The following is a 24,540-nucleotide window of genomic DNA, read 5'->3' as shown; positions in this document are numbered from 1 at the left end:
CAAGGCCTCCCTTTATAATATACTTAGCACTCTGAAAAATGTAGTTTAAAGATGGGGGGGGGTGTCCTGCAGAGTACACCCACCTGGAAGAATAGGACTCAGTAAATAACATATATTGGCTAACATTTCCCCTGCTTTGTAGCATAGATGATGAAACATATAATAAAAGGACTTAGGTATTAGTATTTGCTAATCATAAAGACAGTTTAGATATTTTTTTGTCTGGAGTGCTTTCAAACTGCAAATACTGCCAGCCTAAAAGCAGGCTGCCATACAATAAATGTTTGCTTTGGAGGAGACATTCTTTAGATTCTTTAAATTGGAGTTATAGGGCTGATAATAAAATAAAATCTGTTCTGTTTGTATTTCCCAATGGTGACCGAACGTGTAACCCTGGGTATGTAATGAAAAATCAAACACATAATCCGTACTTCTTGAGTCACCATTAGTCTGTCTTTGTTCTGTAGATAAAGAAGCACTCTGATGGCTGGTCAGTCAGACCTTCGAGATTCTCTGGTCCATCAGCACCTGACTCCCTCCCCTCATCAACTTCTCTGACGGTGTCCTGTCAGCATCAAGCTATGGAAGGGCCCTGGGAATTTGATATATAGACAACTGCTATTCTGACTAAAGCACAAGCTGCAGTGCTCTCGGTCCATCACCTGTAGTAATGTGCTGTTCAGAGTTTCCCATTGGGCTGCCGATTAGTGTGGCTGTTTTCCTGGCTGCTGTTGGTTGTCTCTGTTGACTTGGCAAAGCCCCTAGTTCTCTTTAGTTCTTACTTTCCCATTGGCTAGGGTTAAAAATAAGTTCAGGGGGAAGCTCATTTTGATGAGAGGATACCCAGTCTCGTTCTTTCCTAATTAACGCCCCCAACCTCTGCCACCACCAGAAGACTGATGTCGTTCGGTGCTGAGGCTTAGCTGTCCCTAATGAGAAGAGCATCACAAGGACGGGGAGCTTTGTGGTTCATCTCCATGTCCTTGTGTTTGCTGCCCTGCCTGGAGTGTAAGGAATCGAGCCTTCCTGTGGTGACATTGGAGGTGTGTGTGTCAAGGATCTGTGTGTGCATCTAACTCAGCTTAGTTAAGTGCGTCTTCCGGGCTCCTTTCCACCCTTATCTTCTGCTTGTGTGTTCCTAGACACGGGGCCCAGGCAGAAAGCTCGCCATCTATGCTTTCCAAAAAAAAGTCAGCTCTCCTGTCATTGTCATCGTCGTCTATGTAAATGATCCCAGCAAGCTCATGTGAGATCTCTTCATACACTTTTCCTTCCACAGACTGGGTAAAGTGTTGACTATTGATCCCTCTCCTTAATTTCTGATAAGCCTTAGTCCAAACCGCCCCCTGTATGCAAAGCCCTTCCCTGCAGTCAGGGCCTCATTTATCCTGCATCCTCCCTTCTCCTGTCTCCTCAGCATGTTGCCAGCAGGCTGTGCTGTGATGCCTCGTATTTATTTGTACATCATGTGTACATTCGTTCTCTTTCTCTTGCCGTTTGGCAGTTTTCAAGCTGATCCTTACCGAAGCTGACTCTGTGTTAGGTCCCGCGCTTTAGAGCCTAGAGGCTGCACGCTCATTCTCCAAGCTGTTGTTTGTAATAGTCTCGAGTATCCTTGGTCCATAGGCTAACAGCCAGTTTGAGAGAGGAGCCATGCTTAAGCACGTGTGGCTGGTAACTAGCAGAGCTGGGGGTTGGACCTTTTTGCAGGAGAACAGGGCCTCATTCTGGATCCCAGGCTGGTGTCAAGCTCATGACCCTCTGGGTCAGCCCCATGAGTGCTGGGATTACAGACAAACACTGCCTGCTCAGCTACACCGACCTAGTTAGATGTGGTGGCTTGAATAGGAATGGCCCCCATAGGCTCATATATTCGAATGCTCCATGGGTCATTAGGGAGTGGTGCTACTTGAGTGGGATTAGGAGGTGTGGCCTCGTTAGAGTAGGTATGACCTTTCTGGAGTAAGTACGGCCTCGTGGGAGGAAGTATTTAACTGGGGGTGGGCTTTGGGGTTTCTGGGGCCCAAGCCAGGTCCACTGTCTTTCTCTTTTCCTGATGCCTGGGGTCGGCTACCACATTTGCCTCCCTGCCTCCCTGCCCTACGTCCTGAGGATAATCTGACACTCTAAGCAATCCTTAGTTCAGTGTTTTCTTTCGATAAGAGTTGCTCCAGCCATGCTGTCTCTTCATAGCAATAGAACATGAACTAAGACATTAAATAGATCATATTTCACACTTTTTTAAAAATTTTTTCTTTTTTCTTTCTTTCTTTCTTTTTTTTCCAGAGCTGAGGACCGAACCCAGGGCCTTGGGCTTGCTAGGCAAGCGCTCTACCACTGAGCTAAATCCCCAGCCCCTACTTCGCACTTTCTTAAAGGAAAGAAATATTCCTGTTTCTACTTCCAGCAGCCACCACACTCCTTAGGAGTGCACCACAGAGAGCCAGACATGGTGGCACACGCTATTAGTGCCAACACACAGACGGCAGAGGCAGGTGAATCTGAGTTTGAGGACAGTCTATCCTACATATAAGTTCCAGGCCAGACATGGCTATGCAATGAAACCTTGTCAATAGGGGTCATGAACGGAAGGCCATAGAGAGATCTTAACAAGCTTTGATAGACTTGAAATGGCATTTTGTTTTGTTTTGTTTTGTTTGTTGCTTTTAGACAGGGTTTCCCCACATAATCCTGACTAGGTTCAAATTCAGAGATCGGCCTGTCTCTGCCTCCCCAGTGCTGGGATTAACCAATGCCCAGCTTGAAATGATGCATTTTTATATAATACAAGTCCTCTGAGGAAACATACGCACAAGCAAATCAAATTTAACCTCACCAGAAACCTTTTCAATCAAAATAAACAATTAGTAACATTTGTGTTTTGTCTTCAGACAGCGATTATCACATTTTTTTTCTATGTAACTTTGGCACAGTTGTATGTGCGGGGGTGCATGTGTGGCGTGGTCAGAAGGCAACTTACAGGAGTCCATTCGCTCCTTTTACCGTATAGGTCCTGAGGATGGAACCTAGGTTTCAGGGTTGGCGACAAGAGCTTCTACCCTTTCCACCATGCTGCTGCCCTCTGTCAGCATCTATATCTATATCTATATCTATATCTATATCTATATCTATATCTATACACACACACACACAAGGGTTCAACGTCCTCTCTAGTCCACCACCCACCAGAGCCAGCGGAAAAGAAATGTTAATAGGGTTAATAGCGTTGTGAACCTGTTTAGAAATTGTCCTTTGGGGCTGGAGAGATGGCTCAGTGGCTAAGAGCGCTGACTGCTCTTCCAGAGGTCCTGAGTTCAAATCCCAGTAACCACATGGTGGCTCACAACCATCTGTAATGAGATCTGATGTCCTCTTCTGGTGTGTCTGAAGACAGCTACAGTGTACTCATATAGAATAAATAAATAAATCTTAAAAAAAAAATAAAGAAATTGTCCTTTGGGACGATTCCACTCTCTGCCATTAGTAGTCCATTCCTCTAGCAAAGCACCAGCAGGAGTCAGCAGAGTCAATCCAGCCCTCAGCAACCACCGCTAAGGGTCAGCAACGGCATTTTGATCCAGAAACCACGAGGCTCTGCTAGTAGGCCCGAGACCGAAGAAGTGTGAAGAAGCCTCAGGAACCTCCCAAGGAGTTTTTTGTCAAGTCTCTCCCTGCGACGTCACCACAAGCAAAGCTCAGCAATGCAGTGTAAGGCAAACCAGTACACGCGTGTCTTCAGGGAAGAATAGTGAGGTGGAGCAAAGTGAATCATTGCTTGAGCTCCCACTGTCTGTGGGGCCACATTTATTTATTTATTTTATTTTATTTTATTTTATTTTATTATTAACTTGAGTATTTCTTATATACATTTCGAGTGTTATTCCCTTTCCCAGTTTCCGGGCAAACATCCCCCTCCCCCTCCCCTTTCTTATCGGTGTTCCCCTCCCCACCCTCCCCCCCTTGTCCCCCTCCCCCCAACAGTCTAGTTCACTGGGGGTTCAGTCTTAGCAGGACCCAGGGCTTCCCCTTCCACTGGTGCTCTTACTAGGATATTCATTGCTACCTATGGGGTCAGAGTCCAGGGTCAGTCCATGTATAGTCTTTAGGTAGTGGCTTAGTCCCTGGAAGCTCTGGTTGCTTGGCATTGTTGTACATATGGGGTCTCGAGCCCCTTCAAGCTCTTCCAGTTCTTTCTCTGATTCCTTCAATAGGGGACCTATTCTCAGCTCAGTGGTTTGCTGCTGGCATTCGCCTCTGTATTTTCTGTATTCTGGCTGTGTCTCTCAGGAGCGATCTACATCCGGCTCCTGTCGGTCTGCACTTCTTTGCTTCATCCATCTTGTCTAATTGGATGGCTGTATATGCATGTGGGGCCACATTTATATTCCTTCTAGATATCACACATTCTTTTGTGTGTCTGCTATAGCAAAACATCCTTTCACCCGTGTGCCCCAGCAAAACATCTTTTGACACAACTGACTTTGCAAAGAAACCAGAAGTTTCCACATCAGCCCTCCCTCTACCTTCTGTGGTGGTAAAACCAAGAATCAAGTCTTCACGTCAGAAGAACCCCAGGGCTAAATGAGTTCTGCTAACAAATCCTCCTGAAGATATCCACCGTTGTACACTTCTTAGGAGTCACTTCCCCCTCCTGTTTATTCCAATTAACTTATAATTATGAACTAAAATTAAACAGTACATAAATTGAACTATGACTATAAAAGTAGAGTCATTGGTTCCACTAAAACAAAGTCAAATGCTTCAGGAAAACGTGATAACCGTGAGGCTCCAACACAGTCACTCTGGAAGTAGGAGCGGGTGGAATAATTGTCAGAGATTTGAGAAGAAATATTAAAAGTCATGAATGATTCAGCATTCATATCGCTTCTCACATTTAAATTTTTGTTCCACATTAAAAGAACTGAACCGTTGAGTAGAGCAGAATATGGAATATGGATATGATTTGTGCAGCACTGTAGAATTCTAAGGCCCCCAGTGCTAAAGTCAAAATAAAATGGCCAAGGCAACAGGTGGTTTTTAAATTATCCTTTTCAAAATGAATCCCCACTTTACTAGCTTTGGAAAGTAAGCAGTTTCTGGGCCTAAATGTTTTAAATAAAACTGCTTGTTCTATGTATAGATTAAAAGTATTATGTAACTTAAACGTCTACTCTTTTGCTTGATCTTCCTTGGACATGTTTAAAGCCAGTAAATCTGGGTAAAAATTCTTTTTTAGCCTGTGCTGGATAGTTTTATGTCAACTTGAGCAAGCTAGTTTGGAAGGGGAGATTTGTGGTGACACACAACCTTAATCCCAGCACTTTGGAGGCAGAGGGAGGAGCCTCTCTGAAGTCAAGGCCAGCCTGCTCTACAGTCAGTTCCAGGACAGCCGGGGCTACTACACAGAGAAACCCTATTTCAAAAAACAAACAAATGAAAAAAAGAAAGATGCCTTCATCAAATTGTCCTGTAGGCAAGCCTGTGTGCATTTTCCTGATTGATAATTAATGTGGAAGGACCCATTCGACAGTGGGCAGTGCTACCCCTGAGTACCGGGAGTCCTGGGTTCTGTAAGAAAGCAGGCTGAGCAAGCCAGGGGAAGCAAGCCAGTAAGCAGCACCCCTCCAATGGCCTCTGCATCAGTTTCTACCTTCAGGCTTCTATCCCGTTTGAGTTCCTGCTCTGACTTCCCCCAGTGACCGGCGCGCGTGTGCGTGCGAGCGAGCGTACGTGCGTGCGTGCGTGCGTGCGCGCGCGCGCACGTGTGTGTGTGTGTGTGTATGTGTAAGTAACCATTCATGCTGATATGCTTAACTACAGGTGCCGACAGAGGTCAAAAGAGGGCATTGGGTTCCGCGGAGCGGGAGTCATGGGTGGAGTTAGATGCTTTGCCTAACATTGGCACTGACTATCTAATTAGGTCTTCCGGAAGAGTGGAAGAGGGGCAAGTGCCCCAACAGCTGAGCTGACTCACCAGCCCCAAGCGAAATCCTGTTTGCCCTTAACCTCTTACATCTCTCGATGAAGTGAACATACACACAGATGCATGCAGAGATTCAGATGAGTTTGTTTCAAACTTGCATCCATTGCTTCGAAGTCAAGTCTGTCGGAGAATCGACAGCTTCACAACACCGAACTCTGTAGTTCAAGCTCAAGGAATAACTTCCTGTTTACCTCAGTCTTCTGTGATTTACCCAGTGTACGTTAGTGATTTAATTTTAACCATGTAATTCTTTTCAAGGGGTTCAGAATGTTTTATGAGTGACTTTATCTGATCGATCACCTTGTTTTATCTCACTAAGGTGGAGTGTGTGGTCACAAACGTTCACACATTCACATTTAAGTAGTGTCTGCCTTTTCAGAAAACATTCGTGGTCTTGGACTTGGGAGTCACACACCACACACTGTCGTCTTCCTTCTCCATGAACCACATCCCCCTCCTCCTCCTCCCTTCCCTGCTTCCCTATGGTGGAAATGGGGTCCACTCTTGTGAGTCTCATAATAGACGTCAATCCACAGGACTCCTATTCTTAAGTGACTTTCCAATTTGATGAGAAAAAGATAATAACTCATTGTAGTTTCATCTTGAGTTTTTTGGTTTTGCTGTGTTTTGGTTTGGCTTTTTCTTTCTTGAGTCAGGATCTTATGTAGCCCAGACCCACCTTGAGCTCTCAATGCTCGTGCTCCTGCCTCCCCAGTGCTGGAATTATAGGTAAATGCTACTACGCTTGAACTTTGAATTCTTTTTATTGAATGAGTTTTCGTTTGGTTAACAATTTCATGGGATCAGTATATTTATCCCCCTTTCTTATCAATAGTGTGTTTTTGTATATCACAGTTTATTATATTTACATACAGAACAGAAATATTTATAGCAGATGAATTAACCAGTATTTTTTCATTATTGGAGTAGGCTTATTTTTTTTTTATGGGAGGTGAAAAGAGGGGGGCTGGGGGAAGAGAGAGAGAGAGAGAGAGAGAGAGAGAGAGAATATGAACACTGTTCCTAATTCCCGTCTTTGGATCATTTAACAATATCATATCAATAGCATACTTAGTATGTTAATAACTAGATAAGCTAAAAGGAAGACAGTATGAGTGGGAAGATCATTGGCCGTAGATCCAGAAGATGGCTCTAGACACAACTCCATCGCTTTTTACCACCGTGGTACTGAATATTCTCTTTGAGCCCAATCTCCTCATCTATACATAGACGTTACATAGACGTCAACCTTCCCTCTAAGGGCTGTCTGCGTAAGATCATCTTTTAAAAGCCCGCTAGGATTTGGGGACGTACCTCAATTGGTAAAGTGCTAGCCTGGCATTTATTAGGTCCAGGGTTCAGTCCCCAGCACCACATGAAACCAGGTGTGGTGGGATTCACCTGCAATCCCAGCACTTGGATGGACTTCAGGGCCATCCTTGACTACACATTGAGGCCAGCCCGGGCTATATGAGACCCTGCCTCAAAAACAGAGAAGAAGACTGCAAACAACAGCTGTTATATAAGTTAAAGGGCTAATAAGTATGTCATGAGTATAGCTAGGTGAGTGTATATTTTACTAAAATTATCTTTTCAGGTAACCTTATTTATAAAGTAGCCTTCGCAAGCATCTTTCTTGTTCTGTGGCTTTGGGTTTACATCCATTTGCCTGACTCTTTTTGAAAGAAACGGTTTATCGCCTTAAAAAAAAAAATCCAAGCTGATGTTCTGTGCTGCCGTTCAGGGGGTGTTTGTGCTTTATCGGCCCTTGGGGCTCTGTCTGCCAGACGGACAGTCCTTATGAGCTTGTTAGCCACTGTTCTAGTAAAAGTCATTTTGGTCTGTGAGGAAGGCACAGGCATTAAAAGAGTATTGAGCTGGAAATCTGTATTTTGGGCCTTTCATTAAAATGCACCCCTTCACAAAGGAGGCAGTGTGGATTTGCATTGCAAAGGGGAAGCTTATTTCCTTCTGGAACACTGGAAGCCGAGTAATTTAATTATGTCTCCGCCACAGCCTTTTATCTTCTGCAGAGGAACTTTCTCTCCTCTGACAGTTCATATTGGAAGCCATTCTTCTTATCCCTAGAATTAATTAACATGCAAATACTTGTCGAGACTCGGGGAAAACTGCTTTTACAATTAGCTTTTAAATGTCACTCTTAATGGTGGTAGATTGTCTCTTTTAAGGGAAAATTAAACTGCTTTTTCCCAGTGAATACTATTATTGATGTTTCTGGTGACTGGCACCAGTGGGCTCTTTTACGTTTGCACCATCAGAGACTCGGTTGATTCCGGCTTGCATGGGATTTGATGCTGTAACGCCTGGTTCTCTGCCTCCTCCTGAGGGCTGGGATCCCACGTGTGCAGCACCACACCTGGCCTTAGAAGGGAATCTTCGAATCAGATGCTAGTGAATGGGTTGCACTTGGAAACTGGTGCACTCAGAAACATGGACACAGACACACATGGGTGCTTGCGCACACATGGACACAGATTGCCTCCATTACCGTGCATGTGCATCGAGGGGGAAATAAATGGAACAAAACAAAACAAAAATCAACCTAACTCTAGCGTTCTGTTTTCAAATCAAACCTCCCATGGCAAATTAACATTTAGCCTTCGCAAATCGCTATTCATCTATCATTTTGTCAAGCTTTGGCCGGTAAATAATTACATAAAATGACCTTTGCATACCACTCAGTCATCATCAAGTATTTTATTGAGCCAGTAGACTATTTATTTATTTATTTATTTACTTACTTATGGGACAGGATCCATTCGTCTAGGCTCAATAATCATGGGTTTTTAGTTAGGTGTGACCCCTTTAAAGAATTTGAGAGACAGAAGGAAGAAGCATGAGCTAAGAATTAGCAAGGGAACAGATGCACAGTGCATTGTGTTGAGCAGCTGTGCAAAAGCTGAATTTGGGCTCTCTCTCCAGAAAGGTTTTCTGTGAGTTCCTATGTTGAGCTTAATTTTGCAAGGTCAATGGAAATACTTGATTGGCATCTCCAGTACAGTGGCGTCTTAGGGTTTCTATTACTGTGATCAAAAACCATGGCCAAAGAGCAATTTGGGAAGGAAAGGGTTTACTTGGCTTACATTTCCAGATCATATAGTCCACCATTGGAGGAAGTCAGGACAGGAACTCAAGCAGGAAAGGAGCCCAGAGCCAGGAGCTGATTCAGAGGCCGCGGGATGGTGCCACTCACTGGCCTGCTTCTCATGGCTCACTCATGGGACTCAGGACCCACAAACCCAGGACCACCAGCCCATGGATGGCATCACTCACCATGGGCTGGGCCCTCCCGCCTTGATCACTAATTGAGGAAATGCCTTCCACCTGGGTCTCAAGGACACATTTCCCCCTCTGCTGACTCTAACTCAAGTTGACACACAAAAACCAGCCAGCAGGAGTTGTTAGATAATAACAACAGAGCATGCGTTGCCTGTAGACTAGCCAACAGGACTTTGGCGACGGAAGCATCGAATGAGAGTTGTGACATAAGTGGCAGCCTGCCATGGAGCAGGTTTCTCTGATGCTTATGCTTCTCCATGATGGATGGCACAGCGCCCTCTGAGAGTGTAGGCTGGATTCAGGCTTGGGGTTTAGGATCAAGGTTGCTGGGGATCAGTGAAGAACCAAGAGTGCTTGCTCCAGCACCCCCAGCTCCTCTTTGGTCTGTCCCCTGTGTTCTTGACATTCGCTTCCTCATACCTTCCCATCATTTGTCTACAGTAGGGTACCATGGGATATCAGGAGGAGTGTCCGGATCATTATAACGCACACGTTTTAGATTCTAAACACATCCTCATGGTAACAACCCAAGTTATAGAGAATAAGCATAGGGAATTAAAAACAGTTGTCCATTTCCGTCACAATTCTGATCTCCTTTTAAAGAAAATGAATCTTTTTAGATACGGATAATCAAACACACAGCTGCTTAATTGAAGCAGATTTAATATTTTCCTTTCTGTAACCCGCTTTCATTAGAACCTATAGGAGACCTTTACTGGTTCCTCCTTCATATCATTTTTTTAACCACTACTATAGTCTATCCTTGGCTGAACACCGGTTATCACAGACTGTGCTGCAGAAAACATTCTTGGAACCATCTGCAAACATGTCAAGGGGTCATTTGTTGAAGGTCTTGAGTGGAATGGCTTGAGTGTACATGTATTTCCTCTGGGAAAACCCACTTTCAGCAGGGTAAGTGCCCGTGAATGGCTGCTCACCATGGACTTCTCTTAAAATAGAATCCCAAACGCAAGGCCTGAAGAAACAGAGAGGAGTTGCTAAAGACGGTGGGGTGGCCAAGATGTATGAAAACCTAACCTGACACAAAAATTGGTGGCATTAGCCATAGCTGCTAAAATGTGGGCACAACCAGAGGTTCATCAGCTCGTGGATGGATACACAATGTGGTACAGAAATACACTAATAATTACATATGTGGACGGATGCTATTCATCAGTGAAATGACAGTTTGGGTGGGAAGCATTATGCTACTTCAAAAAAGCAATCAGAAGTGAGCACATATATTTCCCTGCAGTGCCCAGAATGGACAACCCTGAGAAACAGAGAGAGTAGCAGCCAATTGGCTGCTAATTGGCACCCTTGGCACAGTGTTTCCTTTTGGGTGATGGAAATGTGGTGATAGTTGCCCAACTCTGAACATATAAAAACCCACTGAATGGCATATTTTAAATGGGTGAATTTTACAATGTGTGAACTTCAAGCCTCTGAAGCGATTAAAATAAGTGGCATCCCATGCATGGGATGGAACAAAAGAACAAGGATGCACGCTTTACCATGGGCTTGTGGGCCAGGCATAAAGGGGTTCATACTCGGCATGGCCAGCAGTGTGTTGGGGACATCCATTCATTTGGGCTAATGACAGCCAGCTGCAAGGGAGCATTGTGCAGACTTGAGGCAGTCAATGCCATGTTCCTCAGGGTCAGAAAAGAGGGTAGCACCCCGAATTAATGCCCTGTATGTGGTCAGTCCTTCGAAGACACAGGAGGCACTGTTCTCCCAGAAGGCAGTAATCAGTTCTTCTGCTGACCTAGAAAGAAATGCCTGCTGTGCTCCAGCGTTTGGAAAAGTCTGGTCAGAGAGGGGAAGTTGAACTCAGCTGCTGAGTCAAGGAAAGCAAGAGGAAACACTAAAGTCACAGACAGAGCCAGGCTCCTCTTAGTGAACGAGTACAGTCAGTTTGAGATTTAGCAATTAAGCTTCTTCCTACACACTGGATGTGACTGTTCTTTTGGAAGCCTTTGCTCCTGAATAGCTGGATAAGAATGTTTAGAAAGAAGTTAGCATTTTAAGTGGCTCTGTGTTGTGTTGATGGATAACATTCAGCGCAAGGAAATAGGATTAACCTAGCACTGCACACCTACAGTTAAAGGAGAAGCAAGAGCCCTCTCTCCCAGCCCACATGTCCCTGTGTCTGGTCGTTAAACACCGTCTGCGTATCTTCCCTGACTTGTGCACAGATTGGATGAAATGCAACAGCCCCAAACCTTATGTTTAATTATGTCCAAGTCTGAGGTTTTGAACTCAGAAAGAACTGGGGTCTCCGTGGTCCATATGAAAGCTAATTATTTTTAGGGAGCTACTGCTGGTCTACCAGCTGTTTACTTCAGAGTCTGGGACAGTACAGCTGTGGGTCAGTGTTGATCCAATAGCAAAGTGGCTTCGGAACAGGCAGAAAGAAGTCTTTTTCTTTATCACTCTTGATTTTGTTGTCTTTGTTTTGTTTCTGTTTTTGTTTTTGTCTTGTTAACTTCCCTGAAGACTAGTTTCTCGAGACCTGAGGCCATACTCAGTGGTAGAGCACTTATCTTGCATATATAGTATCCTAGGTCCAATACCCTACAGCACTCAAAAGCAAAGAAACAAACAAACCCCCTGGATAATAAAAGTTAGACTTTGTGCTTGATTAGGGGGGTACACAGGAACCTCAGCCACTATAAGAACTCTCCAATAATTTCTTTTTATAATTTCTTTCTTTCTTTGTTTCTGGTTTTATTGTAAATTGCTAAAGAAATGTTACCAATGAGAAAATTTGGTAAATCATTCAGTATGAGGAGGGGAAGAGAGCCTTGCTGAGCTGGGCTAGTGGCTTGAGTGGGGACTGCTGGATATTTTCACATTTATTGCTATTTTTAGTCTAAGCCCCATGGCTGGCTAAGGAGTAACTAAGCTTCCTTACGCTCATGACACTTAGAGCCTCTTCCTTGAATCTGTCTCACTTGAATCTGTGACGTCTCAACCTTTGGGAAAAACAACACTATGCCTCGCTGATTGCTGAAGTACCTCCCTCTCTGATGTAACTTCCTCATATACAGTAAATGAAGAATAGCATTTTTGGCAGGTAAACTATACAACATAATGTGAATTATTCTTTCTGACTATTAGTCAAGCATGAATTATTACACATAACCATGCACAGCTATGTTTGCTAAATGTATTGCTAAAGACAGCTAGCCATGACCTGCAGTAGAATTCCTTTTGGCTCCTGTGTTAGTTTATTGGAAATAGCTATGAACTCATTGGACTCATGAACATAAGAGCAAGGTGTCTCCACCATCTTCTGAGTTGGAATAAACTTTCATCCTTTGCCAGCTCACTTAGAGACTGGCTGTGAGCAGCCTCTACCCCTTAGAGACTGGCTGTGAGCAGCCCTGCTCCCTTAGAGACTGGCTGTGAGCAGCTTCGACCCCTTAGAGACTGGCTGTGAGAGGTCCTGCCCCCTTAGAGACTGGCTGTGAGAGGTCCCACCCCCTTAGAGACTGGCTGTGAGCAGCCCTGCTCCCTTAGAGACTGGCTTGAGCAACCCGCCCCCTTAGAGACTGGCTGTAAGCAGCTCAGACTTAACATCAAAGCACAGCTTGTCCCTTTGCCATTGGCACCAAAGCATCTTAATTATGCTTGGACAGCTATTATTAGTATAGACAAACGAGTAAGAATTTTCCTTTGTTGCTTTATATTGCTGTTTTGTGTGATACTGTATAAGCTTAAACTCGCCCAATTATCACAATTACCACATGCCAGTGTACAGCCATTGATGGAGACTTTGAGTGCTTTCAGTGTCTGATAGATTGTTTTAGTCCATAGAAACAAAATGTTTCCTGCCATGCTCTCTTCACAAGCCACAGACTGGGACACAACTGTGCTCTTAATGTGATTCTGACCAACTCAGAGAACTGTTTATTGACTAAATCCTTGGGTGATTGTAAGCATGGTATTTGTTAGTGACTGTAGAAGAAAGTTGGCTATGATAACTTTATTAATAATGATCTCAGGAATGTATACTTCAGAGAAAGACGGGTATTTTCAATGTCCACAAACTTAAAAAGGAGGAAAATCCATACAGCAAAATCACAATATTTTAGATGGAAAAAAGGGGTGGGGTGGGGAGAGGGAGCTGTTTTAAGAACAAGAAACTCTTGTTGGGCTTGGATCCCAAGAGAGCACACACAGAAGACTAAAGGGGGAACAAAAAAATGAAGCACAAAATCAGGAGAATGGTGTAAACCAGCAGGGAATAGCCACAGAGCTTAAGGTCAGACCTAACTGTGTATGGAGAGAATGTGGAGCCCACCAGAAGAGCACCTTTATAACTGAGTCCAGAGTGAGGGCAGGTAGGGACTAACGAGCTCATGGCTTGAGACAGACGGAGTAATGTTAACATGTGACAGTGGTTGGTAGTAAACAGAGTGTGCAAGCTAGGTAATGATAATAAGTTACCACAACCCACTGACTTTCTATTCAGGGCTGGACACAATAAAAGAGGGTTGACTTTTTCTTTCCTAGTACGCTTAGCAGCCGTGCATGGTAGACATTATTGCCATCAACCCCATTTACAGAGGAACTACCAGACCCCAGGAGACTTCATAACAAACCTGAAGTTTCTAGATCAGAGGCCAAGATTCAGATTAGGGCCTGACCTGTTTCAATATCTGGCTCTTTGAGGAGATAGTTTCATATATGTCTGAAATGTATACAATGTATACTTTTGTATGAATCTGTATACAATGTATTGTGATCATGTTTGTTCCTTAGTACCCCTTCTTCCCCTCCCACTCTTGCTGACCCCATCCATCTTCCTCTTCTACCTTAAGTTTTCCTTTTATTTTTGGACTCAGTGGATTTTATTAGGGTTGCTTGTGTTGACCTGGATAGGAGTTATTTACTGGAGCCCAGGCAACTTACCAGGGCTACGCCACTAAGGAAATGAACGTCTGCCTCTTTGAAGTAAGTAAGCATCCCAACTCATGCCTGCTAGCACCAAGCTTTTAAACCAGATTGCTGGTTTGGTTTAAATTATATTGTCAGGCACGAAAATAAACAAAGATAAACCCAATAGATGGCATTGAAGAGCCACAGTGTGCAATCTTAGCTGAAACAAGGAAGTGGAATACCAAGATCGTAAGAAACGTAGCTGCTGGGTTGGGGATTTAGCTCAGTGGTAGAGCGCTTGCCTAGTAAGCGCAAGGCCCTGGGTTCGGTCCCCAGCTCCAAAAAAAAGAAAAGAAGAAAAAAAAAAGAAACGTAGCTGCTGGCCGGCTCATTTGCACAGTGCTTACCTACACTGGGTAGGACCGTGAGCTTGATCTGCAGCACCAAAACCAGACCATCTGGATTTCTTCTTATAGGCTCACTTTAGACTGTTTAGAGCCAAGAATTTTGATATTGATCCTTGGCAAAGCAGACATTGTGTCAGGGAGCTGTCAAGTTGTAAGTGAAGGAAGAGATCCGTATGAGATGGCCTATGTGTTCACAAAGCATGCCAACTTGGATTCTCCCAACCGGAGACCCTGCCCTCCTCTGTTCCTTCCTAGCTGTTTAAATGGTGTTTAAATTGCTGGAGGGTTTCATGGGGGATTATGAACAAGGGAATTAGTCTGGGCTCAGTAAGGTAGATTGATGATCGATTTAGCTTCTTTTGCAGAGTATTGATTTTAAAGTTTTTATTGCAATAATACTGTGGTTATGTCATTCCTCTGGACCATCAAAATAGCAACTCTTATCTAAAAAGGAAATTCATTTTTGGCCCGGGTTGTTTGGCATTTCCTGGTATTTATTGGCTCCCACATGCCTATGAATCTTCTGTGTCAGCATTCATTCAGAGGAAGGAAAAGGAGAAGCAAGTCAGTGGCACCTCCTGAGAGCAGCAGTGTGGGTAATGTTGACCTCTGTGTGACGTCCGTTCATAAACTCTGCTAGGGAGAGAGTCTGTGCCTTATCATAGTAAGCCCAGTGGTCTGTGATTTAGAGACTCCCACTCTTCCATTTTCAAGATCCAGAGTGATTTATTTGCCATCTGTCTGCTCCTCAGAGACTCCCTTCTTTCTGTGTAGCTGTCATTTCCTCCAGCATCTTAGACGACAATTCACCTTGGCTTGGTGACGTCAGTGCATTTAAACTGCTCAGGCTTATCCCTATTTGGGGGGCTTTAAGCCCTGTTTATGTTTTATCTTTTGAAGTGGGAGGAGTTAGGCGTGGCATGTGCAGTAGCTTAAAGGAAAGGTAGGACTCTGAAGTTATAAATGGAGATACGGCACGTCGGTAGGGAAATACCTCCTTATATTTTGGAGATTCGGGAAGGGATTATTGCACATCTGCTAGTGTTAAGAAGTTGGCATGCATACTCTGGATAGGATGATATGGAAGACCCCTGTCTCTAAGGTTCTATGATTACTAACAGTTCTCTTTCATACATAGCCCCTTGGGTACTGTCGAAACCAAAATCAGGGTCAGGTAGGTGGTAGGCTGGGTAAAAAGCCACACAAGACATGGTGGCATGCATCTGTACTCCCATCACCCCTGAAATGAGATGGGAGGTGAGGCAGGAGAATGGATCGGAAGTCACAGGCCAGCTCTCCTGGAGTGTCCATCCCAGCAACAGAAACAAGAGCCACCGCTTGTCAATGAAGTAGAAAGCAAGACCTGACTGTAGCAAGTCACAGGATCTGCACATGTGTGCTGTGGCATGCACGTATGAAGGCATGCATACTCTTGCACACACACCAAATAAATAATCGAAAACCTTGCAAGTGGAAGACCATTGTATTATGACACCATGGTCACCCAAGAAGACTGTGTCATTCCAAGTTCCCAAAAGTCGTTGCTGATTTGATGACTCATCGGGGACGGATGGCAGTTTGGAAATGGGTTCATGTTAGCCCTTTCGTTTATTGCAGATGTTATGAGACTGTCCATGGCTCCATGTAAGATTGCTGGCTGTCACCACTCTCTTTAGTCTACATGGTTCTCTTATTATTGACCCTTAAAGAAGAGAAATAAAGGTTTAGTCAAGAACCATTTGCATACCCGACTGTGCGGGGGCCTAAACTTGGCAGAAGTTTGAATTAAAATGAAGTTAAACTTGCCCACAGATAGGCTAGAAGTGATGCTGTAGTGTATGTTTAGTTTCTCAGAACAAGCAGAGCCTCTTTGAAGATAGCCCATTTCCTCATAGGAACGCCGAAGTTACCTGGAACGATGGGATTGGCAGGGTTATGTTTCATTGGCAAAGCTGTGTACTGCCGGGGTTAGAGCTGGTGGTCAGGGCCAAACCAGGATGGACTCCATCGGTGTGTCTGCAGCTGAAAACCACAGGAAACAGTTTTTAGCGCTCAGGGGACAGTGAGCAGCTAGCAAGATGAAGTGAGCAGAAGGCCTGAGAGGTCCCTGCTTCCGAGTGAGTGTGAGGACGATCATTCTGGAGTGGCTGTCACAGGGCCTGTCTAACTCCGAGAACACCCAGTGATCACGGCAGGCAGTCTTCTGCCCATTCTGGTCCCTCTTCCTGAGCTGTGATCCTGTTGTGTGTGCTCAGGTGTCTGGCTTTCTTTAGGGACCATAAGCTTTTGAAGGCAGCCACTGACTGACTCCATTGATGAATCCCGATCAGGATCACATGATCACAAAGCTCTGGGGGTCCCCACATCATGGTGGCCCTTCTTCCCCACATCTTAGCTTTGTGGTCTTTGCAGTGAAGACTGTGTACAACAAATGCTTGTTGGTGGAATCATAAACAACAGACCCCTTTCTTCGTTACTTTTTTGTTTCTGATTTTTGGTGGTGGTGGTGTTTTGAGAGGGGGATCTCACTATGAGGCTCTGGCTTGTCCTGGAACTCACCATGTAGACATTGAACTCACAGAGATCCTCCTGCCTCTGCCTCTGCCTCTTGAGTGCTAGGATTAAAGGTGTGAGCACTACACCTGACTGCAGACTCCCCCTGAGCCCCTACACTCTGTGTTTATGAACTTTACGGAGGACGGAGATAGACATTAGTATGTGCTATGTAGGGGTTTAAATCAGGCCTGGCCCCCATAGGCTCATATGTTTGAATGCTTGGCCATCAGGGAGTGGCACCAGGCCATGCTGGAGAAAGTTCGTCACTAGGGGTGGGCTTTGGGGTTTCTGAGCCCCAGCTCAGCCCAGTGTCTTCTTGTTCTTCCTCCTGACTGTGGGTCCAGATGTAGAGCTCTCAGCTCCGTCTCCAGCACCGTGTCTGCCTGGATGCTGCCGGGCTTCCCACTATGACAACCAATAGACTAAACCTGTGCAACTGCAAGCCCTCCCCAGTGAAATGCTTTTCTGAGGGTTGCTGTGGCCTTGGTGTCTCTTGACAGCAGTAGAGCACTGATTAAGACAGATGCGTGTGTGCAGCATGCCAATCAGGCACTGGCTGTTGACTCACTCGGTCACTGGTATCTGGCTTTATGTGTAGACATGGCAATTTGAATATTGCTATTACCACTTGTTTCCTGCCCAGCTTTGATATTATTTCAAGTTCATTCTAACCAGTAGTAGCCTGTTATCACCCCCATCTCTCTCTCTTCATCTGTCTCCCCTCCCCCTGCCTGTCTCCTTCCTCCCTCTCCTCCCTTCCCCTTTCGCCTCCTTCCTGCTTCTGTTTCCAGTTCCTCCTCCCCCACCCCCAGCCTTCTGTCTGCTGGTCTAGTCTGTGTCAGCAAACTCATTCTTCTCCTATAGCCCGGACATTATTTTAGACCCCCACCCACCTTCGTTTATAGCCTGGGTTGGAACCTCCCTTGTAGGGTTTCAAAAAAATACCTTTCAGAGAACATTCAAAAATAGTAATACAGAAACAGAAAAATGGTTTTTAAATAGTACTTTCCCCTCCATGAACCCTTTCTTTCTGTGGGGGAGATGTTGAGTCTCTTCCTGCTCACATCTTCCCGAGTATACCACCTCGTGTCACCAACACACCGTGCATTGCACTGGCGTGTGTACACGGACGAGACCAATCTCATTATATGTTCCGTAGGATTCACTGTAGCCTGGCACTCCCTTAGAAAAGGGTAATCTCGCCTGTCTGTCCCTGATCTCACCCACTGCTGCTACAGGACAGGGGCTTGGGCTTCACACCTGCCTAGGTCAGGGACATCTGCCTGTTAATGAGCAGCAAATAATTTTTGATGACTCAGAGAAGCTTCATACATTCAATTACCCAGGAAAAGACTGGCCCCTAACACACTTGCTGGAGTAGACTCTTAACCTCTGACAAGGTCAGGAGAAATGTTCTCTTCCTGCGCTGGGGGTATTTTGACTCCTCTCTCTCCAGGAAAAGGGGATTAAGGATTATTTTTCCAGCATAGATTCTTAAAAATCCCGCCTTCCCACCCATCCAGCCTTCAGCTACTGGAAGGTTCCGTCTTCCCTCCACACATTATGTAAGGAGACCTTGTGCTGAAGGCACTTCATTGAAGGACCGGCTTCTCAGAGGGTAGAGGGAGCTTTACAGCCAAAATAAATAATTAGAAATAAATAAATAAATAGAAATAAATAAATAAAATAACAAAGTCAACTGATTAGAATGTATTTCCACTACTTTAGAAAAATTACAAAAAAAAATTGTAATAGTTCTGACCATCATTTGAAAACTGAACACACTCCAGACCTGTCTGGATTCACTGGCTTAGGAGAGCCAGACTGAAAGTACACTGTGCACCAGACGATGGCAGAACAGATCCTTCTTTAGGACATTTATGGTAGGCCAGGCTTTTTGCTTCCTTTCCTTCCCTTCTGTCTGTGTGTGTCTCATTACTGGCAATGATTTCTGACGCATCAGGCTTTTTCCACCTTTGTGTAAAGTTAATCAAAGGCAGCCTCTTAGTGCCCTTGAGCTGTTTTCCATGTTGGATCGGATCCCTGTCATGGCTACTCTTTGGCTTCTATACAGAGGTGGAGTTCACCGAAAAGCCGTGCATGTGTTGTCAAGAATTCCTTTTGACTAAGAACCAGGTTCTTTCATAAAAGCCATCAAAGGAATCAGAGAATCAGTAAATGCAGGGTTTTGGTTTGGTGTGAGTAGGCAGCATTAGTGTGTGAGTGTGTGTGTGTGTACAAATATGTCAGTGTGTGAGTGAGTGTGTGCCAGTGTGTGTGTGCAAGTGTGTGAGTGTGTGCAAATGTGTCAGTGTGTATGTACTTACAGTGTGTATGTGCGAGTGTGTCAGTATGTGCCAGTGTATGAGTGAGTGTGTGTCAGTGTGTATAAGTGTGTGTGCAAGTGTGTCAATGTGTGAGTGTGTGCAAGTGTGCGAGTGTGCGAGTGTGTGAGTGTGAGTGCGTGTCAGTATATGAGTGGGTGTGTGTCAGTATGTGAGTGAGTGTGAAAGTGTATGTGTGTATGTGTGTGTGTGAGAGAGAGAGAGAGAGGGAGGGAGAGAGAGAGAGGGAGAGAGAGATCTATGACTGTGGGTTTGTATGCCATGGTGCATGTGTGGAGGTCAGAGCAGAGGATATCTCTGTGGGTGGGTTCCGGGGACAGAATCCAGGCTGTCAGGTTGGGATCATTAAATTAGATCTTTACTCACTGAGGCGTCTCCTCAGCCCCTCATTCTTTCAAGTTCAAATGTAGGAGGTGGATGTTTGTTATGGAGAAGACAGGTTTTTACCTGAGCATGTTGTCAGATGCTGACATTTTAATCTTGTTTGAACTTAACAGAAATGTCATGTCAGGAATGACCAGTTTTAGAGCAGTAATTGGCTGGGGCTCAGCACCAGTGTGGGTCAGTCAGTGCCTCAGCGGGGCCATTGTGATTGCTGACTCTACCTCCAGTAAAGCTGGGGTAGTTGGTTGTTTTAAAATGGTGGAGATTCAAAAATCCTTAAACTCACCTTAAATTCTAGTAAACACACACACACACACACACATACACACACATGCACACACATACACACATGCACACACATGCATGCACACACACATACATACACACATACACACATGCACACACACATACATACACACATACACACACATGCACACACACACACACACACACGTATTATGAATTTTCAATATTGGTTTTTCGGTACCAGTATCTTCAGCAGCATTTCTGACATTTTTCTTCAGAAAGGAGGAAGAGTACGAGGAATTTCACAGGTCTTGTTACCCGAAGAATTGAAATATTGAATAGCTGAAAAGTGGAACAGTGTGCTGCCGTTTGCTTTCTTGGTAATTGAACACACTACAGCCGACACCCAAAGGTTTCTCTTGTAATATTTTTCCCATGGACATGTCAAGAGTGTTCTGTGCTTGTCAAAAGTGAAAACCGTTGACTGGAACTTTCTGTATAGATTTTCTTCTTTAGGGGAAGTCAGGAGTCGGGCGTTATCCATGGGATGGGGAGTGAATGGTAGAGAGGAAGTTGAAGATCGCTGTCTATTGTTTTGTTGTTTGAGTCTTCAGCCTATGGGAGAGTTTTATCTAATTGAATAAAAAGGTAAAAAGGAAAGCAAGTCCCTCAGAAAACTATAAGAAATGAATATAACTATGTATCACAGAGAATTTGAAATATTTTGACTCTGCATCCCATGTGGAAATCAGCTTAAGGCAAACTGAAAATGATCACAAGAAATACTCAAACTATAACCAGAGTTCTTATTATTAACTTATTGTTAATGAGAAATAAGTAATTAAGTTAATACAACTAAGCACTAAATTCTAAGTAAGAAAAAAGGCTCAGGTGTGAATTCAAAAGAGTAACGTAACAGTCCAGTTATCTTTTATTTAAATGAGAGGTTATCAGTATAAATGCATGATTTATATTGTTAGACATGCCACCAAGAAAAAAAAAGAAGAAAGAAAAGAAAGAAAGAAGCAGCAGGAAACTCAGAGGTAGGGGCAGTAGCACTTAGGACCCGAGGTGCCCAGATTGGGGCCTCTAAATGGCCCTTCTCACTAGGAGGCTTCAGGGCTCCTTGAAGAAACACCTTATTCTGGGTCTGGAACGGGAACACGTGGAATGGCCTTGGCGCGTCTCAAAACTGAAGAGGCCAGGATGACACCAGAAGAACCCCGGAGCCAGCCCGGAGGAGTCCTGGGGACAAAAACGGGAGGGATAGTGAACATTAACAGAATTGAAACACATAAAAAAACTCGAGTCTGTGATAATGCTTGGAAAACAAGACATGACGAAACCAGGCTTCTCTGTGGCATTTAAAGGTGTGAGGCGGCCTGTTATGGTTCTGACTGTGGATTAAGGAGAAACAAGGAAGTCTGGCCTCCATCCCCACTCCCTTGAGATCCTGTACTTTAGGGCAAGTCTCCCGTACAGGCTTGGGGTTAATTAGTGATGCAGGGGTAAAAGGCCATGGATTGGTAGCACCCAGTGAAATCAAAGAGGGAGGCGACAACCCTGAATAGACCTGAAGCCATGAGGTGCCAGTGGGGCTTTATAGTGGAAGATAGTGTGACCGTCCTGGAACCCGCAGGTCCATCAACAGACAGTGCTGGAACCCGCAGGTCCATCAACAGACAGTCCTGGAACCCGCAGGTCCATCAACAGACAGTGCTGGAACCCGCAGGCCCACGTCCACGTTGTTAAACACGAGCTAGTCACGCACAGAAATAGCAGCACCTATGTAGTGTTCCTACCCACTGTCCTGTTTCCTAACAAAGCTGAACTCAATGTCATGAACATCCATGTCTAATACAGTGGAGCTCGACTTATCTACAGCACACACATCCCAAGTGACTCCACCACCACCATACAGGCATTGTCTGTGGACTATATGAAGTACCAATCAGTCATATATGCTGACTTTCTTCTGTATATACATGTGATAACTTCAAATGTTTAAATTAAAGAAAGTGATTAGATATTCAGGAACAGCTAATAGCGAATGGGGAGCAGTTGACAGTAATACACCATAACAAAACTTATGTAATTGTGTCCGCCTTGCAAGTGTTCCGTAGGCTGTTCTCTCTCTTCTCCTGTAACGTTCTTCTTTCCTCTTCTGTAGATGAAACCCAAGGCCTCATGTACAGTAGACCACAGTAGATGGTCATCGAGCCACTTATAACTCATTTCTTTTTTTCCTTCACACTCCCAGAAATAGAAGCTTCATTGTTCTCACACATCTTACCGACCACTGTGCACCTAAAAAAAAAAAAATAAGTTGAAAGTTTAACTCTTTCACCAGAAGGATGCATGTGTGGATTCTCTTCTGCATTTCAAATCTTTAGGTTCCATAACCTTGCGTTTTGGGCCATTACCAAATTATAAAGTAAAAGATACTGGAACATGAACCATAAGTCAATCAATATGGGCCCAGACTGCCGGGCCAATGGCACATTTGTGACTTGCCCCTAGGGGACTGAGCAGAGCATCAGAAACCTTTATCACGCTAGTCACGGTATCATGCAAATTAAAACATACAAATTATTCGTGTCTGGATTTCCCATGTAATATTTTCACACTTTGGTTAGCAGTAGACAACTGTTCCTGGTAAGAGGGATCCACCATAGTCATTTATAGGAAAAACAGGGGGCAGGAGATCATGTTTAATATTATAAGACTTAAGGTAGTCTGTGCCCAAATATAGAAGTTCTACAAACAACTGGATTCATCACACCCACAAGTAAATGTTCCAGAAGAAGGTAGAGAAGGGACTAAGCCAGATCTAAGGAGATTTATTAACTAGCTTCAGATGCTAGCCCTCTTTGGAACTTAAGTCATACAGACTAGCTGTATAATATCCTTCTTTTAAAACACTAGGAGAAAACGGAATACAGTCTTTGTGTTATTAAGGGATACTTGATAATTTCTGAGTGTTGATGGTACTGAGATGACCCTTACCAGTTCTTGTCTACTAGTCATACTTACAAATGAGTTCAAAGGGTGTCTGAGTTTTCCTTTAAAAATAGTCCACTAAGAGGCCCAAGACACATTTGTAGACACATGAAATTGTCAACGAATAAACAAGAGATAAAGGGAAAGAACACATTCTATTAAAGGCAAAGAGGTCCGCATGAGGCCGTAGGTAAGATCAGAGTGATTGAATGTGGTCCTAGTGTTTGGTGAGGAGGTCATGAATTTCTTTATGGCTCTGCTCTACCCTCGTGCTTATGAGAATTGCACATGATAGAAACAATTGCCTTCGCTGTCTGAGAGGCAGAATCCCAGTCAGAGGCCTGGCTTTAACTGGAGAGACTCTCTGCCCGTTCTCACTTTCCTCCTCTCTTTTCACACCTTTTCCATGTCTTCCGAAGTCGAAGTCGTTGCTGAGCCCCGTTTGTCCCTATTGCCCCTGCTTCAGAGGAAGAAGACAAAGCCTAAAGGTCAGGTTTCCGCCCACCGTGGAACCACTGTGAAGAAAGTGCTTGACTCTCTCTTTCGGAAACTGTGGTGACTCAGAGAGGTTTCCTTGTCTGCTGGTGGTCGGGAAGGGTGGGGAGGGGCCCTCCGCACAGGGCTTGACTTCCTTCTGCTGTGCTCCGCTCCTGATCCTGCTGGTTCCACCTCTCCGTACAGTGCCCCAGGCGGGGAACCAGGTTTTCACACAGACACACGCACACGCACACGCGCCTGCCAGATGCCGAAGACCAAGCCGTGTAGCCACCTTCCCACTTGCCCACAATTGGAGCTCATATTCCTTATTTCACACACAGTGGTTTTACCCACTTACCTGTCTTTTACTTTGTTCGTGGGTAAACTTTGAACAACAAATAAGGGCCAAGCAAGTGGGACAGCCTCTGTGTTTCTTGGGAGTGGGTATAGGTGTCCCTTTTAACACAGAGTTGTGAAGACCCAGTCTGAGGGAAGCTGCTATGACACGGAAACGCGTTGCAGCCCTGCCTCACATTCATACAATAATAAAACCCTGCAAACCAAAAGTAACATTCATTTATACTTTAATAAGGCCTGAGGGGAAATAGGTGATTTCAGTTCCCTATTGTGCTTAAAAACACTTTTTTTTAATTTATTTATTTTATGTACAGCATTCTGCCTGCATATGTGATTGCAGGCCAGAAGAGGGCACCAGATCTCATTACAGATGGTTGTGAGCCACCGTGTGGTTGCTGGGATTTGAACTCATGACCTCTGGAAGAGCAGTCAGTGCTCTTAACCATTGAGCCATCTCTCCAGATCTTAAAAACACTTTTTTAAGACCATTCTGATGGTGGTGGTGGTGGTGGTGGAGGTCATAGTGATGGTGGTGGTGGTGATGATGATGATGATGATAAACTTCTACAAATGTAAAAACAAAACACACAAAGTCCCC

The 24,540-nt window shown here is 44.5% G+C and overlaps 1 protein-coding gene across 4 annotated transcripts in view; it reads left to right on the top strand.

Annotated features, from left to right (window-relative positions):
- The window catches only part of Cradd (CARD and death domain containing adaptor protein), a 191,737-nt gene that overhangs the window by 116,030 nt on the left and 51,167 nt on the right, over positions 1-24,540 (top strand).

The sequence above is a fragment of the Rattus norvegicus genome, chromosome 7 (assembly GCF_021556685.1).
Source record: "Rattus norvegicus strain SHRSP/BbbUtx chromosome 7, alternate assembly SHRSP_T2T, whole genome shotgun sequence".
NCBI classification, from domain to species: domain Eukaryota; kingdom Metazoa; phylum Chordata; class Mammalia; order Rodentia; family Muridae; genus Rattus; species Rattus norvegicus.
The sequence above is the reverse complement of the archived record's forward strand: the minus strand, read 5'-3'. Positions and strand labels throughout refer to the sequence as shown.